Source organism: Thermobia domestica, chromosome 3, assembly GCF_964235325.1.
Source record: "Thermobia domestica chromosome 3, izTheDome1.hap1.1, whole genome shotgun sequence".
In the NCBI taxonomy this organism is placed as follows: Eukaryota; Metazoa; Arthropoda; class Insecta; order Zygentoma; family Lepismatidae; genus Thermobia; species Thermobia domestica.
Genome location: NC_137456.1, coordinates 346,730,224 through 346,756,859, shown reverse-complemented (window position 1 = coordinate 346,756,859; position 26,636 = coordinate 346,730,224). Strand labels below are relative to the sequence as shown.

Below are 26,636 nucleotides of genomic sequence, written 5' to 3'. Positions count from 1 at the left end.
CTTTCCCTAAGTTGTAAAATACTTATTTTTTAAGATACACTTGTAAATTATTCATACATGTGTAGGTGGGTTCTTCCTCACCTCTCCACACAATTTTTATTGAGATTTAGGCATTTGTCTCACTGTAGAATCAATTTGTCCAAACCCTTTGCAAAAAAAATTAAAGTTCTGGCTGTTTAATATTCTCCTCACATTCTGCTTAACTTCATCTGTTTCGAAACGTTCACTTTGCAATGCAGACTTTAACATCGGAAAAAGAAGGAAGTAACTCGGTGCTAAATTCAGGTTGTATGGAGAGTGGAGAAGCCGTTGTTTGCGTGCTGAGTGAGGGGGGGGGCGTAGGCATTATCGTCAATAAGAGACCAGGTTTCTTATGTCGAATTGTGTTTCCTTGAAGAAGAGTTCAGGTTCTTCATAAGCGATCTAGTTTCCTGTCAACTGGTGATGAACAAGTGAAGCGGAATATGGAGAGAGTCCTAAATAGCCAGAGCCCTAATTTTTTGCTAAGGGTTTGGATAAATTAGTGCAACGATGAGACTAATGTCTGTGTTTCAGTGGGCATTATGTGGAGAAGTGAGGAAGGGACCACCTACACATGTATGTATAGTTTAAAATGTATCTTAAGAGATAACATTTTTACAGCTTAGGGAATATTATATATTGAAGAACACACATATTATTAGAGTATAGTGTGTAACGACTTGCGCATCATTAAAGTTAATTAAAGCTCTTCGTTATGTTCGCACAATCACTTTATTAACTTATAATTTTTATATTGTGAAGCACGTAACACTAGAACAGTGTTTGAGACCTGAGATTTGGGTGAATTAGTGTTGCTGAGGAAACTTGTGAACGAGTCTCGTTCTGAAAACGATACGAAAACTGTCATGCTTCTTTTGCGTGGAATTTGAAAGCGTACTTCCCGTCTCGTTTTCGAAACAAGAAATTTCTCGTTTCGTGCGAAACACGAACTTTCACCATTCGACTTAAGAAGCATATGTGTCCGTATCTTGTAAATTAATATCCGAAAACTTCACCCAATTTTAATCAGGGTATCTACTAAACTTCCAAAATGAAATTTCGTAACTTTTTCGTGACCTTTTCTTTACCAAATCATAAAATTTTCTTTACCAAATCATAAATTTTTCTAACATTTTGAAAAGCGAATTTGATTGCGAATTAGGCCGAATTTTTATCCATGCGATAGAAACGTACTTTGCTTGCGATTTGGTAGCGTCTAAACCCTACCATAGACATCTTTGGTAGTGAATTTTGACGTTTTATAGAACAAAATTTTCCAATCTGTACTTATACACTCTGTAAAGAAAAAATAGCGACACTTGCTCTAATATGGTTTTCTCAACATACTTTAATCAATATGAATTTTTACATGAATTCCTGATAATATTACAAGGCATATTCCTAATGAGCAGTTCATTCTTAATACTTGCGCCAGAGTTTCAGGCTTTTGACATGAATTTTGTGAATTTATATGCATATATAAGTAGCTATGTGTGTTTTGAGCAAAATCGTTTGTAGGAAGAGTAATTCATAAAACTGAAAAAGATCAACAACAATAGCAGAAAACAAGAAATGGAATTTCTTTAGGGTAAGACATATTATGTGCAAACATCGAGAAGTACGATACACCAAACTAGTATTTTGTATGTGCACCATGGGCTTCCCGCATTGGTAACAAAGCTATTGCAAAATGCAACCTCGATATCACGGAATAACACCCGGATTATCTGTTCCTTGAATTCCATTCTATTTGAGATAGTTGTCTATTGAAATTTCTACTCATATTGATCCACAAATTTTCAACTGGATTCATGTCGGGTGAGTTTGTAGGCCACACGAGTCTCTAAACAGTCATATTCTTGAATCACGTATTAACAATTTTGGCTCGGTGACATGAATCATTATCGTCCTGGGAAAGGAAGTAGTCCATATCTTCTTCAGAAAAGTCATCTTTAGCTGTTGTAAGAACTTTACGTGCCAGAATTTGATGATATTTTCGTGCATCAAACGATCCTTCACATATATCCGTCGTTCTGACGTCTTTAACGGTGAACAATGCCCATATCATCACTCAGTAACTGAATATTTGAATCTCTTAAACAAAATCCTTGTCAAGTTCCTTGCTTGTTCGTATCCACAACTTCACACCACTATCGTTTCCCACTATTCTAAACGTCTTTTCAATGAAGAAAACGACATGCTTTCAGTTGTCATAAGTCCAAGTTGTATATCGACTCACAAAACTACATGTTGAAGTCCTCTGTGTTTTGTCAGTTTCGACTTTCTACGCGGTTTTTTCTTTGTAATATCCTCTTCATACAGTCAAGACAATACAGTTGTACAAGTAACTGCAGTTCCAAGATCATGTCAAACTACAAAAGCGATTTTTGGGGAAATCACTCATTAAATCTGCGGTGATATTGATTTCATTTAGCAATCTGCTCTGGGTGATGCTTTCTTTTTTCTTTGACACTGTTAACGAAGGGACGATTTGTTATGCTGTTTGCACTTGTGAATTACTCTTCCTGCCGTAGAATGATGGATTTTCAGAATTCCATCTATTCTTTTAGAGATTTGCCACAACTCACATTTCTTACCCATCTTATTTGTTTACAGTCCACATGTAACAACAATATCACACACAAACAAGACTGCACAACAAAAATTTTGCCACTTGACACACTGTCCAAACAATGAGAAAGCAAAGAACAATCATAAAATGCTATTTACCTCAGCCTACACATTACAAATGCAATGCAGAATTCTTACTACAATAATTTACGAGACGCACTCAGTGCCATCTATCGAAAATACTAGTGATACACAAACAATTGACAAGCGATGTCCTACACCACAGGTGTCACAGATAACGCAAATGAACTATCCCACTCTTCATTTCCTTCTATTCCTCTTCTAACGGGCTGCAACTATGGTTTTCTGTGTAAGTTAGTTTAAGAATTGAGGTGTCGCTATTTTTTCTTTACAGAGTGTATTTGTACAGTTTTAAAAAATCGTGACCCAAAAGCTAAATTTCGTGACTTTTTCATGACTTTCATGGCCGTTTTCTGATTTCGTGACTTTTTCGTGACCGATAGACACCCTATTAATGATTAACGTGTGTTCTTCCAGGCTTAGGAAAATAAGATAAAATATTTCAAGATTAAAGGAGTAAAATTAACCCATGAAAGCTGGCGTATACACACAATGTAATATATAATAAAATTGTTTTCCATAATTTCCGTAAATAATAATAAAATAATAAAGAAAGAAAGAAAGAAAGAAAGAAAGGAAAGTGGAATACAGTAATTTCTTGAAAACTTCCTGATGATATTTCTTGAAATTGAAATCAATCAAGGACAAACTGTAAAAGATGTAAACTCACACCGAATCTGCAAGTTTCTGTATACATAATGTGACCAGAAATAAAATTTTAACGATAACTTCACAAAAATTATTAAACTTTGATCCAATTTCTTTGGTTTTCTAACCACCTTCATTCTCAATTGATCAAAAATAAGAAGAGTAAATTTAGTCCTCACTTAAAATTAAAAAAAAAAAAATAAATAAATAAATAAAATAAATAAATAAATGATATAGGAAAGTTCCACAAGATATTTTTAACAATTCTACGAATTTTAAGAAAACATAACGTGTGTTTCCTTTGAGATGTAAAAAATATGCTTACTATTTGGAGCCGAAATTAAAAGCAAAAGGGAGAACTCACTCAAGCTTAAAAAGATAACTTTCCTAGAATTTCTGAATTTTAATTAAACATTGCGGTTTCTTTTTCTTTCTTTTCTTTGAGGCTTTCCAACCAGGCCTATTGCTTGGAACTGGCACTAGTCACTAGCTAAGGACAGAATTCATCCCTAAACCTTACGAACATGTTTCAGACTAACTTTCGTTAAATATCTATCTATTAAAATTCTGCAATAGCAATTAAAAGCGCCCGAGCTCCAACGTATAACTATGGCTTTACAATCTTTCATTTACGGTTATGTGTGATTTCACGTTTAACAGAGACAAACATTTTAGGTACGAGTACTTTAAATAAATCAGTTAACTAGATCTTTTTCATAAAGTTTATGATATATCTGGAACAAGGAAGAATTGCCACAAGAGTGGAAAGAATCAATCATTGTTCCAATTCACAAGAAAGGCGACAAAACTGACTGTAATAATTATCGAGGCATCTCTCTTCTGTCAACATCCTATAAAATTCTTTCAAATATTCTATTAGCAAGACTGACCCCATAAGCAGATGAAATTATTGGAGATTATCAATGCGGATTTAGACGGAATCGATCAACTATCGACCAAATATTTACCATTCGCCAAATACTCGAAAAAAAGTGGGAATACAATACCCCGGTACATCAACTATTTATTGATTTTAGAAAGGCGTACGACTCGGTTAGGAGAGAAACATTATACAACGTCCTTACAGAACTTGGAATACCGAGAAAGCTAATTAGATTAATTAAGATATGTTTAAATGAATCCCAAAGTAAAGTCCGGGTAGGAAAATTTTTGTCCACGAGTTTTCACGTCGAAAATGGCCTGAAACAAGGAGATGCGTTGTCGCCATTATTATTTAACTTCGTTCTGGAATACGCTATAAGGAAAATCAAAGATAGCAACCAGGGCCTAGAATTGAACGGTATTCACCAGGTTATGGCATATGCTGATGACGTAAATTTAATAGGTGATGATAGGAGAACAATAGAAAGAAATGCAGAGATGTTATTAAACGCTTGCAGGGACATGGGTTTAGAAGTAAATGCAGAGAAAACTAAATACATGGAAAAGCGTCGGGACCGGAATACAGCAAACTATGGATGCGTTAAAATATTAAATAATACTTTTGATAAAGTGGATAGTTTCAAATACCTAGGATCAATATTAACAGAGGAAAATCATATTCAAGGAGAAATTAAATGTCGACTAAAAGCAGGGAATTCGTGTTACTATTCGGTTCAAAATCTCTTGTTGTCGCGAAATCTGTCGAGAAATTTGAAGCTTAAAATATACAAAACGGTAATCATGCCTGTTGTTCTGTATGGCTGCGAAACATGGTTACTTACTCTGAGGGAAGAACATAGACTGAAAGTATTTGAGAACAAGATCCTGAGACGAATATTCGGACCCAAGAGGAACGGGAATGGGGAATGGCGGAAACTTCATAACGAGGAACTACATAATTTATATGGTTTACCCAACATTGTTAGGGTCGTGAAGTCTAGGAGGCTTAGGTGGGCGGGTCATGCAGCTAGAATGGAAGAAAGTAGAAACGCTTTCAAAGTCTTGACAGGAAAACCAATCGGAAAACGACCATTAGGAAGACCTAGGCGCAGATGGGAGGACAGTATTAAGATGGATCTCGCAGAGATTGGAATACAAAGTAGAAACTGGATGCAGTTAGCTAAGGATAGAAGTCAGTGGAGAGCTTTTGTGAACGCGGCATTGAACCTCCGGGTTCCATAGGCCATAGAGTTAGTTAGTTAGTTATGATATAAAATTGTTGTTCAAAGCCTTTGTATTTTAATAGGCCTTCTCCAAAATCAATGCATGTAGATTGTGCTTCCATCTTCCGAGTTCTTTTAAACTATATGTTGTGGAAGTTTATATGTTTGTGGTCAATCCTTTCGACAATGTGATCTCGGAAACTATAGGTTCTAGAAAGATGACGTTTTCACTGATCGATTGAAAATTTTGCGTAGATTGTCCAGTTCTAACTGAATATTTAAAAAACACGGCCGTTATTTCTTTATTACATTTTTTAGGGTACACATGGAAGCGTTGCAATTAAAAAAAAAAAAGAAACTAAAGCATCATATCCTACGCGCTATACATTCGAACACCACGCTGTTGTATATAGGAGTTGCATATGTCGCAGGCGTTTATTTCATGGCCAAATACTAATAAAAAAGAAACCATAACCATTTCTCCAGTGAAACCAGTAAGATGAATCTTTATTTTTGGAGTGATTTGCTCAATGAACACCGCATATAACTGCCATTATAATTAATTGTGTATGTAATGTATTTGCTTATTACATACTGCATGCAAGAAAGAAAACACTGTTCATTCATGAATTAGGAACTCCAACCAGAAGTAGGGCCGCGGTTGCTCAGTGGTAGAGCATTTACCTCGGGTACTTGGGGTCCCGAGTTCGATCCCAGCCCCCGCCAAGTGAACTTTGTGGTGGACAAACACCGTGTGTGTGGGTTTCCTCGGGGTTCTCCCGTTTCCTCCCACTTTCTTCATTCCACCATTTCATTCATTACTCATCATCACCGTCTTCTTTAGCCTAACCGGCATAACGGTGGGACGTAGGCTCAAATTTTGCAAACGGTGCGAGATATTGAGGCCCCCTTTATGATACGCCTTGCCGATTTTTTTTAAATCAAGACTTTTTTCACTTGTGTCTGTAAAGGGACATGTACAGATGTGAAGAATGAGAAGGATATTTATGCTCATATGCGAATGATGCGCTGTGTAGAGAGCACAGGTTCAGCTAGTATGTATATATATATATATAATGAAACAAGGGAGTGCCTTTCCTTCTCGTTTACTTACCAATTAATCATACGTATTGATTGGTGTTGAAATTGTTATAAAATAATAATAATCTATCTATTAAAATGCTACAGTAGCAATAAAAACGTCCGAACTCCATACTTTAACTTTTGATTTCAACCCTTTGACTTACGGTCATTTGTGATTTCGCGTTTAACAAAAACAACAATTTTAAAATATGTGCACTTTAAATAAATTACTTAAATAGATCTTTTTCATAAAGTTTGTTATAAAATTATTGTTCAAAGCCTTTGTATTTTAATAACCCTTCTCCAAAATCAATGCAAATAAGTTATGCTGCCATCTTTGGAGTTCTTTTAAACTATATGTTTGTGGCCAATCCTTTCGTCAATGAGATCTCGGAAATTACAGGCTCCAGAAAGATGACGTTTTCCCTGATCGATTGCAAATTTTGCGTAGATTGTCCAGTTCTAACTGAATATTTAAAAAACATTACAATTATTTCTTTATTACATGTTTGCGGGTATACTGGAAGTGTAGAAATTAAAAAAAAAAAAAAAAAAAAAACTAAAGCATCATATCCCACGCATTATACACTCCAACATCACGTAGTTGTATATAGAGTTTGTATATGTTTCAAGCGTTTGTTTCATGCCCAAATAATAATGAAAAAGGAAGGATAACCATTTCTCGAGTCTAAGATGAATCTTTATTTTTGGAGTGTTTTGCCCAATGAACACCATATATAACTGACATTATAATTAATTATGTATGTAATATATTTGCTTATTACATACTACTACATGCAAGAAGAAAGAAAACACTGGTCATACATGAATTATAAATTCCAAGCGGAAGCAGGCTCAAATCTTGCATACGGTGCGAGATATTGAGAAAAAAAATAATCGAAAAAATCTCCCCTTTATGATACACCTTGACGATTTTTTTTTATTAAGACGTCTTTCACTTGTGTCTGTAAAGGGACATGTACAAATGTTGCGAGGAATAAGGAGATTTATGCTCATATGCGAATGATGCGATGTGTAGAGAGCGCAGGTTCAGCTAGTCTATATATTAAAATGCTAGAGAATGGAGTTTATGTTTGTCTCCAATCCTTTCGACAATGAAATCTCGAAAACCATAAGTGCTAGAAACGTGGTGTTTTCGCTGGTCGAAAAAATATCTCCTTTTAGATATTCCTTGCCGATTTTAAGCACAGCGTTCTTCACTTGTGTGTGTAAAGGGAAATGTACAGATGTTGTGAGGAATGACAAGGAGATTCATGACCATATGTGAATGATGCGCTGTGTAGAGACCGCAGGTTTAATAATAATAATAATAATAATAATAATAATAATAATAATAATAATAATAATAATAATAATAATAAACTCTTTAACCTTTCTTCATTGCTTTAGGAGTATTTCTTCCTCTTGAGAAATTAACGAACCCAAAATAACACTAAATACAATTAATATATTTGTACCCACAGCAATTCCTTTATATTAAAAAAGCATTACAGAAAATAAAATAAAGGAAACCTACTTGAGCTTACGCTGAATAGGGTAGTGCCTTTTCCAATGACGCACACACACACGAGACTACACAACTTCTAATTCAGCTATTACACGTTTCCATCTGAAAGAAAAAAACAAATATAATAATGTAATTTTTCTTTGTCAAATACACCGACATGAACGAAAGCAGTAACCACACATAAATATCAATAAATTACTGAAGTTTGTGCTATTATCTGGTAGCACGCAATGGTACACAGAACCGTCAAAATTTGACTGAAGTTGTTTTTTTTAAAAATGATTTTTAGACATTTTTTATTTTTGTGTTTATAAAAGATAATATAATATATAGAGGGCAGCACATGTTACTTTTTATTTGTTTAGATTTTGACACGTCTCTGCAGCCAACCAGAACGCGTAGAATAATATATTTATGGCTGTCTTCTACAAAAAAAAAAAAAAAAAAAAAAAAAAAACTAAATTTATTACTGTGTTTTAAAAAGTCTCTTACTATTGTCTGATCTTCCTCAACAGGTGAAGTCATCTAGTTGGAGATTGAATCACTAGATAACATCTATGCAAAACTAAAAGGAAAATTAGTGATCGCACGGGTTACGAACTTAAGCCGTTCTGTAACGCTGTTTTAAACCGAAATGTCTAAGTTGAAATTATTTTTCGCACTGAAATTAATGAAAATACAATTAACCCGTTCTAGCCACAGAAATATAGCACTGTATATATTTTTTTTTACATTTTTAAGAGTTTTTCTGTGATGAAGAATATAGAACGAAAATAACATTGTCTCCTTAAAAGACATATGGGCCTAACACTAAATTAAATTTTAAGTAGCTCTCAGCATGGTTTCCTACCTGGACACACGTGTCTTACAAATTTGTCAGAGTTAGTCACTCATGCGGCGCAAACATTCATGGCTAACTCCCAGCTAGATGTAGTTCATTTTGATATATCAAAGACATTTGACAGCATACGTAAACATCAAGTTGGTTCTTTACAAACTCTCCAATAAGATATAACATTCATGGTGCGCTCCTCTCTTTCCTAGATTGTTATCTCTCAGGGAGAGAACAACGTGCCACTCTACCTGGATCTATCTCTCAATTTAGTCCCGTCTTATCCGGAGTGCCTCAAGGGAGCGTGCTAGGCCCGCTTTTGTTTTCTATTGTATATGGACGATTTACCTAGCATCTTCTCGACCTCATCATCAAATATATTACTTTACGCTGATGACTGTAAACTCTTCAGAGTGGATGTTGACGATGCTTCTTCACTGCAAGCTGACACAGATATGTTATGTAATTGGTGCTCTACCTGGAATCTGTCTCTAAATACACTACAATCTCTATTTCTTTAAAAAAGAATGTGCTTCGACATAACGATGTACCTATCAAACGCGGTTTCAACTCAAAAAGATCTAGGTGTTGTCTTTGATGAAAAACTCCTTTGCGGATCATATCGGCTGGATCTCATCTAGAGCTATGAAACTACTTAATCTACTCTTCAGATTTCCGGAAATATAAAGTCTCGCTGCCCTTACGATGATTTATAAGGCTTTTATTTCTCCGATAATTGAATACTGTTCACCTGTATGGAACATGGCAGTACCTACTACGCTATCTCGCATTCACTCTGTATTAAACTTCTTTCTTGCTATAGTTAGATTCAGAATTCCCGAGTTACGTAATTACTCGAAACAACAACTAATGTCTTTAATGATTTTACGTCCCCCCCTGACAAACGACGCCGCGGAGCTGACTTACTCTACCTGTATAAGATCATCAATAGCAAAATTGATTCTGAATTTTTACTATCGCAAATTAACTTCTGTGTTCCTCAGCGGCGAACTCGCTCTCTCAACTTGCTAACTTATGAGACACCTAGGTTATCGACTGTACAGCACGCTCCTTGTTTTACAGGCTAGCGCACGATTATAATACATTGTCAACAGGATGTAACATTTTTACCTCTGAAAAACATTTTAGAACTCAGTTGACGAGAACTTTGTATATTGAGAGTTGATTTTTTTTTTTTTTTTTGTATTTTATTCTTTTATATTGAGAGTTGAACCTTTTTTGTGTTTTATTCTTTTACGTTTCTGTTGTTGTTTTCTTTTTGCCTTTATGTTGTAAAGTTTCAGCTAATTGGTCTAGTGCTGTGTGAAACTTTGAGAATAAATAAATAAATAAATGAATAAATAAATAAATAAAAGATATGAGTGATAAAAAACAAAAAAGTACCAGAAAGAACACACATTTTTGAACACAAAACTTATAGATAATAATGTTAACGCGCAACAGTAATACTAGACACACGGAATTGTCAGTACTGGCGTGCGTGAACGTTCGTATCTTTAAATATTCTTTGTAAACCAAGTTGTTAAGTAACCAAGGGGTTCGTAAACCGTGGGTTAACTGTAATTCTTTTGGATAGGCATAACAAAAGATGGGAGAAAAATACAAAGTTCGATATTACAGAAATGAAACCTTTTGAGTTTTACGTCCTACGCTTATGCTGGCTAGGCTAAACGAGACGGTGATGATGAGAAATGGGTGAAATGGTGGAATGAAGAAAGTGGGAGGAAACGGGAGAACCCCGAGAAAATCCCCACACACGGTGTTTGTCCACCTCAAAGTTAACTTGGCTTGAGCGAAGATCGAACCAGGGACGATCGTACAGAGATAAATCCAATGGAGAAGTTATGTTTCTACGGCGAAGAACATTAAAATTCCTCACGCCATGCAGTTGGTTAGTAGCTGAATAGTGCGACTGGTGCTATGTTCAATTCCCATTAATAACAGAAATTTTTCGATGTTGATCTAGCAACGTGACAATCGGAAGCTATTGAATTAAGAGGTGGAGAATTCTCATATAGAAAGCCAGAAATTACGATGATGTGATTCGTTGTACTAACCATACATGAGTCACCCAATAACACAAAAGCTGTCTGCCTGGCTATAGCCCTCATAGACTGTAATGCCCAACATTACTTTCAGCACTACACTACTCCAATTTCACATTGTACGATACTTTGATCATAAAAAAGAAGACTACCTCTAGCGTTTACACTTCACGGAGCGAGATTTGCGGTGTTTTAGTTTTCCAATACGACTAAGAATTTGGCCTTTACTTGTTTGCCTTCGAAGAAATGACAACCAAACTCTCTGATCTGGCTACTGCATTCGGACTGAAATTTCGTGCCCTGCTTCACTTAATCATAACTTGCTCGTTATAGATCAATTACACAGCGCTCCCTTCTCTATACAAAATTTCTCTGTAATTCATCGCTTCTCTGTCCCTCTCTTTAAATATTCAAATTTCATATTTTCATGGCTGCCTAGTAGTTGCGTGTGGGAGGGTGATATATCTTTATTATTCACTCAGCCAGCTACGTTATTCAAGTTCATGGCCGATGGGGGGAAAATATGACCTACTTGAAAGTTACTTCTGTAGCTGATAAGGCGAACTAGAACTACTATAGCCATTGAGTAATTTTGTTCCAAAAATACATCGACATTATTAGTAATGTATTCAAAACGGTTTCATCGAAACTACCGTACTCCTTAGATCACTCGTGTCCAAGGTTTACTATGTTGAAAACGACTCTGTTTTAAGGACGCGATAGCTCTGTTTGATAACCTACTGCGGTGACCCAAAATGAACCCCCTGTCCACGACACATGACTCAAACAGAAAACACGCAGCCTAAGACACGCAAAGGGTATAAGCGTACATGAAACTAGGATCTCCTTCCATGCGGGTTAACAGACTCATATTCATCCGTAATAATTGTTATAATGGCGTCAAAGATCGTATCTTATTCTCGGAACGTTACAAGCTGTTAAGATAGTTTTAAAACATGTCACCAAAATGTCGAAAAGTTGATGCTTTATTGTAAGCTTCTTATCTTGTTTCCGAAATTCTTTATCTAATCTACAACAGTGTTCAGATCTATTTATTCTCTTAATCAGTGCTTCGTACAAAGATTCTCTGTTTGTTCACTTCCAAACAAAACGTTAAATTTTTATCTGTTTTGGACAGATTATTATATTGCCTCCTATTTCTATGTGACACTTTGATTTATCTCAAACAGTCTGTGTGACTAATTTGTACTGAATCATTACCAATTAGCAAAATTGACAATGGAAAGGGAATTAAAGAAATCAACCAAGGACTATATTTCAAGACACTATACCAGCATTCACCTCGTTGAAATGAGGAAACTATAAGAAATCTGAAAAAAGATGCCCTTCACCGGATTCGAACGCAGGACCTACCGGTTGCAAAGTAACAATGTTATGTTCGTCCGGTAGTATACCTTTATTTGAAATATGTATGTATCTCTAGTTTAACGTCATTCACTAATGCTATATTAGTTGTTCTTCCAAGGCTTCGGATCATCTGTAAATTGCATGGCGTCAAGTAGCAGTAGGGATGGGAAAAAATCCGGAATCGAAAATTTCAATTTCCGAATTTCGGAAAATTTCCGGAAGTTTTCTCAATTCCGGACTTTTTCCTAAATCCGAAATATTTTTGATTTTACTTTCCGGATTCGGGAAAGTAAAAATTCTGGAATTGTCAATTCCTAGGTACCAGGCAGCACAGCTAGCGACAACTATTAGCCTGATTGTGAACTATTAGATTACCGTAACAGACTGAAATATATTGGGCCGTATGCAGAGTCACTTTCGCGTATGATTAGCGTCATACTAAGGGCCTGACTACTGCATAAAGATGTTAGTCAAACTCTTTAGTATGGCGCTAGTCACGCGTCAGAACGACTCTGCGTAAGACCCAAAGTGATTCGTTTTATAAACAGGATGAGATGTAAGTGTTCGACAAATGGGTATGAACGATTTCAAAATATGGTGGAATAATATTAATGGAGGACAAAACGAGAGACTTCCGACCCCAGAGAGAGAAAGAGAGAAAGAAAAAAAATATTCTTGCAACCGTCTGCTTAGCAACCGCCCGTGAACCATGGTGAAAACCGGAAAAAAATTGATTCTTAAGCATGACGAGAAACATAATATTGCTTAAATAAATATATTTTTTTATCGTTTATAGCAGCGTTTCCCAACCGGTGTGCCGCGGCACACTGGTGTGCCGCGAATGGGCCGCTGGTGTGCCGCGAAAAAATCGAAACAAATTATTAATTCTATACGAACCAAATTGCAAGACAGGGGAAAATGTATATTTATATTTCACATTACTATGAACCTCTACTATAAATCTACAATTTTAAATTTCATACTGTGTTACTTTTCTGTACATTTTTAATGTTGAAAAACATATTTATCATTGTCATGACCATTATTACTTCTTTATTGTTGCAGACTATTTCGTAACTTGAAATTTTAACATATCATTCAATAAATTCAACAAACCAAGCATGCATACAAATTACCTACATTTGTGTTTTAAAAGTATAGGAGATTTGTTTATTTGTTCGTTATTTAGTGATCTTCCCTTTTAGTTAGAGGTTAGATACAGTTTTAGAAAGAGAAAGTGGATTTTTAAAAACCCGAGTCCTATATTTCATTGCTATTGTTTTCTATTTTAAAATTAGAATGAAAAATAAGTATAATGATTTAGCACGGGGGAAAATCAGTGATCGAGCTTTCTTCTCTGTAAGAAGGAAATTAGTAATCACATTAAAATACCACGGTAATTATATATATATAATCGTACCCCCAGAATAAAACTGTCGTAACTCTGAAATGTCTATTTTAAGAGTAAGCCAAAGAAATTTGTTATATCTAAAGGAACTTCATTATCTCGTCTCTTTTTGAAGATTGTAACGTTATTTAAATATGTATAGTAATAATTATTGCAGACAAAGTCTTTCTTAAATACATACACATTGCAATTATTACACGTTAAAAATTGATAACAATTAAAAATCTATTTTGAGTTACGACAGTCTTATTCTGGGGGTGCGATATATATATATATATATATATATATATATATATATATATATATATATATATATATATGGGTGTGCCGCGAGAATTCAAGTTACACCTGTAGTGTGCCGCAAGTTGAAAAAGGTTGGGAAACGCTGGTTTATAGAGTAACAGGTTCTCCACTGAAGAAAAAAAAAATCGTCTGCCGACCTGTTTAAGTGGTGCTGAACGTTTTGGAGATTACTTGATGGACGCTCTCACACACTCCGGCGTTGTTACGGTCCAAACTCGGCCAAGCGATTCCTTCCTCAATGAAGAAGCTGTCGCTCTAAAGTTTGAAACCCAAACTTGAATAGTGTTTCTATCCAGAACAGATTCATCTCGGCCAAGTCCGAACCGAATACGAAATGCCCGCTGAGCAGTAATCACAGCTCACCACCATTACGAATATATTCCACCAAACGTATACCGCTATCGATCCGGTATCTTCCCCGCCGTTGTATCCCCACCACAACTACACACAGCACCCTCTCCAAATACGGGAGGTCTTTTTGGCGGACCCTGTATAAATAACCGAATTTTGAAGTTGTTTGTTTCGGAACTCCATCGGCAATAATTGTTTAAAAATAGCTTCATTGGATTACGGATCATCAAATTAGCATAAAAAGCGGAGTCAGAAATCACTTTTCACCAGTGGCATTAGAGTTAGTTTTTTTCCCCTGACTTCTCTTATTCTCGGAAACTGATTAACAGTAGTTTAATATAATTATTCATGATTTTCCCTGACTTTTTAGACTGCCGGATTTATAAAACGTGAAAGAAGAGAAGGAAAAGTGATATGAACTCTATGATTAAAAGTTCTACTATTATGCTCTTTAGACTGAAGGAGGTGAATGCTAAATGGAAATGAATGAGCATGAAAAAATTCATGAAATAATAATGTGAAAGAAAACGGGAGAACCACGAGAAAACCCACAGGCACGATGTTGTCAGTCACAAACTCTCATGACCTGAGACAGATCAGGTATCCTTCACACCTGAGGTGAGAGCTCTTAACACTATGCCACCGTGCACTTTGTAACGAAAATAATAGAAGTTCTATTGCTTTTCTACGTGAAAACGCTCGAACACGCTTATATTCACACGAAACCATTACCGATAAGATTACAGATTAACAACCAAGGTTAGAAAAAAAAGGTCATTTACCTCTCTTGAAAAGGCCGTAATTTCTTAATAACACGTAGGGTAATTACGTATTATACACTGAAATCAAGATCCAGATTTCTTTGAGGTTACTTGGTTTACTTTCAATGAATACATACGAGGGTCGGCTGATAAGTTCTCGGCCCGACCCCCTTCCGAATGTACTACCCTGATGTAATTGATGTCATGTGAAATGTTGATCTTTTATATGTTTAAGTACCAAATTTCACGATTGTACCATGAACGGTTTTTATTTTACAGGTAACTGAATGAACCATGGCGTAGCCAGATGTCAAATTCACCAAAGAGGAGTTGCGAGGTGCAGGACAATGCTCCCGCCCACAAGGCTGGCAGGACAATGGATTTTCTGAGGGACCTAGGGTTTCAGTGCAATGACCACCCACCTCACTCGCCAGATCTGGCCCCTTCTGATTATTATCTGTTTCCAAAACGCAAACCAGCACTGAAAGGACAGAAATTTCACAGTGATGAAGAGGTGATAACAGCTGCGAAAGTCTTTTTTTTTGCAGACCTTGTTTTTTTTTTTTTTTTTTTTTTTTTTTTTTTTTTTTTTTTTTTTGAGGGGTTGGAGAAGTTGCAGCATCGAAGTGCCAAGTGTGTTGACCTTTGAGAGGACTATGTTGAATAGCCTCACACTTTCATGCCTGCAGCTGAAGTCCTTCTGGGTCGGGCCGAGAACTTATCAGCCCATCCTTGTAGTCCACGATATTTTTAAAACAATATTATACTTGTGAAATTCTAATATTTTAGAAGGAAAGAAACCGATAAAAATTCTGGTTTAGAGCATAGTGAAGTCTCTCCCTCTACCTTGACTTGGTAACAAATTTGCCTATACCTCGTTGATCGCTAACTTATACAGAAAAACAGTCTGAAGGTTTTCGAAAACAAAGTTATTAACGAAAATATTTTTTCCCAAAAGATACGAACAAAACGATAAAAACAATAGATGAAAGTTACGTAATGCCGAAGGTAAGCAATCGTACTGTTGCTACTACTCCTCCACAAGAAAGTGAAAGAAAATAAGAGAATCCTGAGAAAACTCACGTGCGAGGGTGTTTCAGAAAGTAATGCCTCCAAGCTGATAGTGTTACCTTTATTAATATTTGACAGATATACCGATACAGATACTAGTGGAAAGCTTGCAATGCCAGCTACAAACAATGGCGTCATCTTTCAACATAGTCCCTATTATGGGCAACACACTTGCGCTCGAGCACAGGGCGGCAAAATTTTGGATATTTTAAAAGATTCCCAATAAAGTAACATTTAAAACTAGCAAACCGCAGAGTCTCGCGAAAGCGCAAGAAAATATGTTAATGTGTTTAGTTCGAACTAATTACAGTAGTTACTAATTAGCTAACTTTTCTGATTATTATTTAAAAAATCATCCTCCTCCCCTTTCAAGGGGTGAGAATGAACTTTAATATCATGAAAACCGATACCGTTAAACTCACTGGCCTCGAAAACTATGAATTCAACACTAATATCTGTCGTTTTCGATTGCTTTTAAAATCTCATCCCCCTCCTTGGGGAGTGGAGTATGACATTGAAGTTGGATTAAAACTGTCACTATTCATCTTAGCGATCCCAAAAACTATGAATTCAACTCTAATATTGGTGGTTTTGAGGGGGGTGTTGGGGCGGCAAATTATTTAAAGGAGAGGAGCGCACAATATATAAACACGGGCCTCCTTGCGCCACGCCAAACAAGGTTTTTCATGTCGTCGGCGAAGAACTATGGTTGCTGCTGGCGACACCACTCCCGAACTGTTGTTTCAACCTCCGCGTCACAACTGTAGCATTGGTGTGATCCTTAAGTTTTGGGAAGAGCCAAAATTTACAGGGTGAAAAATCCGGACTATAGGCTGGATGAGGCAGAACGTCAACACTTTGCCAGCAGATGGGACAACTTGGAATTTTTTGGCGGAGGAGAGGACGTGTGGCGGTATTCTTATCGACTGATACTTCGTTTCCGGGTCGTAATACTGTGTCCACCACTCTTCGCCGGCGATGAATGTTCCTGGGCGCACAATCTTCCGCAGTCAGAAATTCAATGACAACCCGCTGTTTCAACCGAATATTATCATTGGATGCCAGGGACTGCTCCATTACTCTGGAACGGGAAGAGATAGGAAGGTGAAACAAGTGACATTCTATAGCTTAAACATCAGTGCATTAATGATAAACAGTTCAGAGTGTTTGCAATACTATTGGAATTGCAGGCATTAGTTTCTAAATCGCCCTAGTCTTGTTCACTATAAACTCAAATAGCCTGGGTTCGAAAAAGAGGTCAATGCTCTACCAATGATTCACCGTACATCTCAATATATTAACTTTTGTGACATTTTGTGACGAGAAAAAGTGGAGATGGAAATTACAAGCACTTTTAATTGTTAATATTTTTTTTAAAAAAAAATGGATAATAATTGTGTACTTTCCACAACCTCCTCTTCCAAATTAATCATTTAAATACAATGGGAAGAAAACGCATACTAAAATTTGATTGATTTCGTAAATCGAAGTGTACAGACAAATTTAGAACTATTTATGTAAGTCCCTCACAAGCGTATTAAACACTATGCCCAAACCTTTATTATCAATTTTGGAAATTTTGTTTTAGCAAGAAAGTTTGTATAAAATGGAATTTACAGTTTAACATGAAATCTAAATTACTTCTAGAAACCGAATTGAGGTACCACACTCTAATAGCGACAGTATAGCCAAGCCACGGAGGTAGTTCCAATCTTAAATATAATGGTTCTCAGATCCTGAGACCCATTATGCAGTCGTCATTCCACAAGTTACACACTAGAAGTGCTTGGGATCAGGCGCGAACCGAGAAATTTTTATTGGGGAGGGTCCAATGTTACAAGCCATTACGGGTATTATTATTCTCCAATAGAAAAGACGATAAGTAGGGGCAGGAGTTTTTCGCAAGCTGCGAAATCGCGAAAGTTTTCCGACAAAGCCGAGAGTTGGTTTTTCAACGAACTACGTCAGATTGAGTAAGGAAATAGGTATTTTGAAGTCGCGACAAAAAGAGATAACTGACATTTTGAGCGAAATATGCCGCAAAACGCGACAAATTGCGAATTTTTTTAAAAAACGTTAGTTTCAGATGTTAAAATACAGGAATAAAAAGTAGAATTTTCCAATTAACGTTTTCCTTTTGCAACTGGCAACGCTGATTACTTCTAACTTCTGTTTTAAGTTCATAGCTGTAGTTGTGGAATGTGGGACATTCAGCATCGTTAAAACAGCAGAAATCCTCACTTCGGTGTTTTTGTGGAATACGTACGCTAAAAGCATTTATAATTTTAAAATGATGAATAAAAAGGGGGCGGAACAAGATCGCGCAAGTGAATTTGCCAGTGAAGGCTTGTACGTAAGTGATATCCAAACATTAATGTGTAGATCACGCATTGAATGAAATAAATAAATAAATACTGTACAAAACAAATAAAGTCGGCAGGACATAAACGTACCAGAGACAGTTGAATGTGGAGCAAGCAATGGAAAGGGACAAATTACGTTGGAAGGTTTTTCAAATGCACAGAAGGCAAAAGTAGAAAAGATTGAGTTCATAAATAAGACTACCGAGATGTTGCTGAAGTTCAATATATCCACAGAAAAAGTTGACCACTCTGCATTTCGTGCGTGGTTCAAGTACATGCCTGGTAAATAATAATAATAATAATAATAATAATAATAATAATAATAATAATAATAATAATAATAATAATAATAATAATAATAATAATAATAAACTTCTGACAGAAGAAAAGTAATATGTTGTTAGTAACTGCTAAAGAATAACTTCATTGTCCTAAGTAGTATATTACTTATATTGGGCCTATATTAGAGCTTGTAAAATAATTCACTTGAGTGACAAAATAAGAAATTTTATATCTCAAAATGCGACAAAATACGAAATTTTTAATTTCAAATGCGAAATGTTCAATTTCAAATTGCGAAAAACTCCTGCCCCTAACGATAATTGTAAAATACTTCCACCTACATTTTCAGAAAAAAATGATAGAACTATTATATAATGCTTTTATAAGACAAAGAGTACAGATGAAGTGTAAGATCAAGTTTTCATGCTACATCAATCATTTCTCCTGTAAAAATTATAGTTTTATTGAGAAAGAGTACAAATGTATGTTGAATTAGGAAATTTAGGAAGGTCCGAACCCGGTGGAACCCCCGTGGGTGCGACCTTTGTTGGCATACATCCTTATTACTTTTACTCCATATTACATCCAAATAAATTCAAATTTGGTATGAACTTCGTTGATTTTAAATTTCCTCTCTCTTTTCAACACTGAGGTTATTAGAAACCTATACCTACATCTTAATGTAGCTTCTACCGATAATTCAACTCGAGTCCCTTACGCTGAAGACTCGTATACTAACCACACAGTCACGAGGGAACTGAGTATGAGTTTACTATTTCAACTAAGAGAAACTGTTTTCTCGCTTCACAGCAAATGCAAAACTCTTTCATGTTTTTGCATGCATTGTATGTTTTTTATCACTATTTTATGTTAGTTGTTAGCACTAAGGTAAAGCCATCATGCTGATAATTTGTTATTCAAATCGTAAACACGTCTGTGCAAACATTAACTTTATAGGTTATATTATTGTTTAGATAGTGACACAACGAACAAGTACGAACAATACAACACACATTGCGTAAACAAGTCAATACCATTTGTATGCAAATTTAATATTCTTCATAACCGCGGCTGTATGTGTAACCAATGTTTAAATTAAATAATTACGCACACTTTATCTATAGGTACTTAATGTATATTTGAGATGTAGCAATATTAGGAAGGGAATTCGACACACACAACTAAGCTGCCTGTATTACCACTGGCGATCTACAGCAGAGGTACGAATGATTGAACCTTGTTTCCGGTCTAAGTATAAAAGAAAAGAACGTGGCAAGAATAACTCTACGAGAAGTAATTGGCAAGTTTCTGTCCTAACTAACTAACTCTATGACCTATGGAACCCGGAGGTTCAATGAGGCGTTTACAAAACCTCTCCACTGACTTCTATCCTTAGCTAACTGCATCCAGTTTCTACTTTGTATTCCTATCTCTGCGAGATCCATCTTAATATTATCCTCCCATCTGCGCCTAGGTCTTCCTAATGGTCGTTTTCCTATGGGTCTACCAGTCAAGACTTTGAAAGCGTTTCTACTTTCTTCTATTCTAGCTACATGACCTGCCCACCTAAGCCTCCTAGACTTGACGACCCTAACAATGTTGGGTAAACCGTATAAACTATGTAGTTCCTCGTTATGAAGTTTCCGCCATTCCCCATTCCCGTTCCTCTTGGGTCCGAATATTCGTCTCAGGATCTTGTTCTCAAATACTTTCAATCTATGTTCTTCCCTCAGAGTAAGCGACTATGTTTCGGAACCATTCAGAACAACAAACATGATTATCGTTTTGTATATTTTAAGCTTCAGATTCCTCGACAGAAGTTTCTGTCCTAACCAAGAAAAATCGTAGATGGGTGAAACGTTAATAATAATAATAATAATAATAATAATAATAATAATAATAATAATAATAATAATAATAATAATAATAATAATAATAATAATAATAATAATAATAATAAAGTGGTAAAACGAGCAGAATTAATATAAAACATAACGTAGATAAAAGTCAATTAAGCAGAAAATGTTAATGATGTATAAATTTTCAAGCTCTCTATCTACCTAAAACAAGCAAAGGAAAGTTAAGAACAGTGGCCTTCAAATTACATTTTGGCTTAACATTGCTAAAGTAATTGGTTAAAAACCATCAGTCAGATCTCATAAAATTTCTTGATTAATACAGTAAGTCTAAATTTCTACACTTAAAGAATCTATCAATTTGGTTTAAAATTTCACATTTCCAATACAGATGAACTAAAATCGTACTATTCCTTATGATATGATTTCATACTTTAAAACTTATGTTTCGTAAACAGTATTCATTGATAAATACATTATCTAGTATTTTTTACATACAAACCTTGGAATACAGAACAGGAATGGTGACAAAAACCTTTAGGAGGAAGAAAATATAATTTTGTAGGATCTTAAAAACGAGATGAGAAAAACTCATAAAATGCTCCGTGTGAAGTATTGTAGTGTATGGGTCAGAAACATGGACATTACGCAAAAGCGATGAAAAACGAGTGGAAGTTTTCGAAATGTGGATGTGGAGAAAAATGGAGAGAATTACCTATGTCGAGCGGAAAACGATTGAGAGGGTGTTAGAAATGGTGGGAGAAAAAAGATTAATTTTAGATATTATTAAGAAGAGGAAGAGAAACAGATTGGGACATTGGCTTAAGAGGGAACTATACCATAAGGGATGTCCTAGAGAATATGGTGGCAGGAAAGAGAGGGAGAGAGCGAAGGTGGCTACAATTAATGGACGATATCAAAACAGAGAAATCATACGTGAAGATAAGAGGTTAGCGGAAGACCTTCGACCATGGAAGTTTCTCTGTTGCAGCAAGTGACCTGCCAATAATGGAAGAATACCTATGATGATGATGATGATAATGATGATGATGACCTTGTCAAGATCTTTTTTTCTATCCGCAAGACTCTCCAAACCTCAATAATCATTCTAATATTTATAGCTATGTAAATAGCTCATTTTCATTTTAAAACAGAAGTCCAATAAAACATTTTGCCAGATTCTATCTTGTTCGTCAAAGTTTTAAAAACGCTGTTCCATATTACCAATCGAAATTATAGTTTTAGTCTTACAAGAAAAAAATGAAAAATTAAATATTGCATCATAGACAAAAAATTGGCTTTAACATCTCTCTCATCACTTTGTTAAATGACGATAAGAATTTGCTAAAAAGGTTTCTAAGATTAAAAGAAAACTATGTTCTTTGGTAGTAATCGAATACGTGCACTTTTTAATTTATTGCTATCAACAGAAAATAATTGAAACTCATGTTACAAATTTCCTTTTTTGAGATACAACTTTTCTCAAAATACTGCTGTCTTCTATAATAATATGGATTCCAAACTATACAGGGTGTTCATTTATTATGTAGTCAAAATCCACTAGTGAAATCCTCACACCTAAACAAACAAACAAACAAAACTGTCCATATTAACATAAGACGAAAAACGGTTTGTTTCAAAGTTACGAGGTGCCGAAATCGAGATGCCGAATGTAACTTTGAGGCTGCCTTGGTCGATAACTATCAGATACACCAAAAACGGATAAAGAAATATTAGAGGAACTGGTACACTGTCTCATCTAAATACCTATGTTTCAGAGTTGGGTTGTACCGGCGCAAACGATTTTAGAGAGAGGTGGAAGAGCAGAATCTACACCTTAGCTTCCTCTACAAAATCCGTTGTGCCGATACGTCCCAACTCTGAAACTTGGTTATTTAGATAGACAGTGTATCAGTTCCTCTAATATTTCTTTAACTGCCTTTGATATATCTCATAGTTTTCGAGCTAGGAAGCCTAAAAGTTACAATTTTCTGGATTTCGGCACCTCGTAACTTTGAAACAACACATTTCTCGCCTTATCTTCATATGGACTTTTTATTATTATTATTGTTTAGGTGTGAGGATTTCACCATTGAACTTTGGCTACATGATAAATGAACAGTGTATATTCACTCTGACCGGAATTGAACTTGGAACCAAAGGCAAAAAAAGGAACGTGTGCTTACAATACATCTGTTTGGGACTTCAAACAACCTAGTTCAATTCAGCTGTGGTTCATCTGAATGAAAGACATGATTCTGTGGAATGACATTCTTGAATTTAATACCACCAACGGCTGACTGAAGAACCGCCTGTGGTTCTATAACTACTTCCACTGAGAGCGCTGGAAGGGTGAGGACTGTGAATTGATCGACATAAGAGAGAGTTGTTCATCATTCCCGTGGATGATAGAAACAGACTGTGGGGGCCCGTGTGTATATTGTGGAAACAGAGTTTCTGCTAATTCTCTCATATGACTCAGCCAACATAACTCGAGGGGAGGGTGTAGCGTGCAGTGAAGAGCTTTCGCAAGCACTCTCATCATCTCATCTCCATGTGAGCAAAGCAAGAGTATCCTCTTCCATTGCAGCTGTTGGATCGGGTGACGTTGACGGTAACGTCACGTAATATGCAATTGTGTGGGATTCTCTCCTCCGTCAACCTTGGCATACTTTGTTTCAAGAAGTTAATGTGACAGTGAGCGATTCTGAAGCTAACAGTAGCGGGATGTTTTGTTCTAATTGGTATTTGGATCCTCTCAACTAAACACAATGCACAGAACCTATATTCCACGCTTTGTCTCCTCCACTGCAACTTACTACTAATTACAATTACATTTCCTCTGCTCATTATCTTTCTTTTTTCTGATACGTAGTGGTGGATCCACAGGGAGGGCGAAGGGGGCAACCATCCTCACCATAAAGCAGGGTTTCTCAACCTGAGGGCCGCGAAGATAAGCAGAAGAGATAAATGTAATTATAATCTAATACCGGAAAATATGTTTAAATATAATTTTGAATTTTGTTTTGAACGGCTTATTTTTATACATACTGTTAAGAACAACAAAAAATAGGTCTACTAAAGATTTTCAACAGATGCAGAGTTGTTTAAAAATCAATTTAACCCTTGTCCAGGCAAGCTATTTTTGTAACGTAGATGGGCAACTGGGGCCTTACCAACTCTATGTTTAAGTCTTTAACTTTGACTAAAGATAGATCGAAATATTTATGGTTATTGAGAAATTCGAAAACAAGTATGAAGCTACTGGGCCTGGGAGGCCCCGCTTGCCCGGATAAGGGTTAAATGAAAGAGGCACGATATGAAACTGATGAAAACTGCATACTGAAACATAATTAAAATTTAAAACTAATGAGATACCTTTAGATGGTGTGATTTCACAAATCCGGCAATGTCCAGTTCAATCTTCGTGACGCACATTATCAAGTCATTCAAAATGATCAATAACTTTTTTTCAGAACTGTCCGAGGTTTATAAACGAAAATTAGAAATCAACTTATTTTTTTATCATATGACCCAAAATGAAGGGAGCTATGAAGTTTTAAAATTCTCAAACGGCCTCCATTTTGAAACAGTATGACCAATGGGATTCGATATTTGTAATATGTATGAACTGACCAAATTTGGTTTTAATCCATTCGCTTTTAGGGAGGTTACTGTATCCACCATATACAAGAAATGGATTCTACTATTATAGAAATAGATAGATATCGTAAGATCTCCGCAATAATTATATTAAAAATCCCACACAAGCTTATTACAAAACAAAAAAATATAAGGGGGTCGCTAGCAAGAGGATGTGATAAAATGGAGGTCGTGATAGGAATTAGCTTGAGAACCACTGCTATAAAGAATACCTTTTATTTGCAGCATTAATTCGTAGGGGACACAAACACGGTTTTCTCTGGTCAATCCAGTGTGTCGAACTCACGCCTCGTACACCAACTAAAATGTAAGGTATATACATATTATTTGAATCGTGCATATTTCTGTTCTAAATTCTTCGGGCTGGTCGCGATAAGCGCAAAACGAAATTCTTCGGGCTGGTCGCGATAAGCGCAAAAGAGAAGTACGAGATCCATTCTTTGCACGTACAGTCATGTCCAAAATGATTGTCGCATATATATAACTGTCTTTTTGTAAGAATATAATTTGATAATGATTTTGCACGGTACATTTAATACTGATACTATGTGTAGAATCAGGAAATATATATTTGTGGTAAATTTCATAGAAAAAAGAATTATAAATACGAAATTTAGAATGAGTAAAATAAAATGTTGCTAAATGAACAAGAAAGTTTTATTTTCGTTTTATTGTTCTTATTTACTGCTCTTCTGACATGAAATTTGCCACATACATGTCTTTGCCAATTATACACATACTAACATTGTAAGAAATTCCGAGCGAATTCGTTATCAAATTATATTCCTGCAACAACATATTTATAGACATGCGACAATAATTTTGGACATGAGTGTACACATTGCTGTAGAAAGGAGGCTAAGGCCGTTGAAATTCGTTCCACTAAAAAGCAGAATGGGTGGTATTCATATAATATACTTATATTTTAACATTGTGTTGCAGAAAAGGATACAGGAATAAAATGTGGGACTCGAGATGCATGGTGGCTCAGTGATAGCGTTCACCTCTCGTTGCGAGTAGTCTGTGGATTTTCTTCCTTCATTCTCATGTCATCATTTTTGGATATAACCATCGGGTCATTTAGCCTAAAAGATTCCATTTCACGTGCTTTGTTAAAAATCTGGAGAATCAAAGTATTCAGAAGCTGTAGCTTCTAAACGAAGTCACAATATCTTCATATTGATGGGCACCCACAGGGGAGAGAAATGAAATCTTTGAGATTTACGTTCCACCCTTATGCCGGCTAGGCTAAATATAACTGTGATAATGAGAAATGAAAGAAAGGTGGAAGAAAGCGGGAGAACCCCGAGGAAACCCACGCACACGGTGTTTGTCCATCACAAAGTTCACTTGACGCGAGCTGGGCCACAGGGAAGGGATCCACTGGGTACGAACTTCCCAAAAACCTTCCTAACGCAACATACATTTGTGTACTTTCTCAATAAAACTCTACTTGTTTAACAGGGAAATTATTGATGTAGCATGAACATTTGATCTTACAATTCATCTGTACTCTTTCTCTTATAAAAATAATCTAAACGGCGTGACGAACATCTTGGTATTTGAAGGCGGCGCTCTAAGTTCCCTTCAAATGCTGCTAGCAAATGATAGGCCAGCGGTATTGCCACGTTTATTTTGCACACATCCACGACTATTCCCTCTTATCTGATAGCGCTGTAGTTTGTCTGCTTAGCCATAGCCACACACCCTTACCACTTGGCAACGTCGCGTAAGAGCTTGCATTTTATTCGTTTAGCTGAAATGCCAAGATGTTTGTCACAGGCTTTAGTTCTATCATTTTTTCTAAAAATATAAGTGGAAGTGTTTTAAATTACTTATCGTCTTTTTGGGTGCAGATAATACCCGTTGAATACTACATACATGTAGTGGCTTGTAGTATTAGATCTCCTCCTCCAAAACTTGGAGGACCCCTCCCAACAAAAATTTCTGGGTCCGCGCCTATTGACGGGATACTCCGTATATTCTCAGTAGCTAATTTTTAACCGCCTGGTGTAAAATTATGTTTGCTTTTGTTGATATAAAGGTCCTGACGAATAACACTGACCTTGGGACTGTATCATAACATGACAAATAAATAATAGAGTGCGCAGTTTGCAATTATATATGCAGTATACCTGGTGTCACGACAATCTAATGAAAAGAGTAAGGATTGGCTCCATACGAAATTTCCCATGACAAAGAGACGGATCGATTG

The 26,636-nt window shown here is 36.0% G+C and overlaps 1 protein-coding gene across 1 annotated transcript in view; it reads right to left on the bottom strand.

The window, feature by feature from the left end:
• The window catches only part of LOC145681280 (serine/threonine-protein kinase DCLK1-like), a 360,318-nt gene that overhangs the window by 296,645 nt on the left and 37,037 nt on the right, over positions 1-26,636 (bottom strand). The window contains exon 2 of the mRNA XM_081752902.1: positions 8,107-8,199. The gene's annotated coding sequence lies outside the window, so the exon portion shown is untranslated. The remainder of the gene's footprint in view (positions 1-8,106; positions 8,200-26,636) is intronic.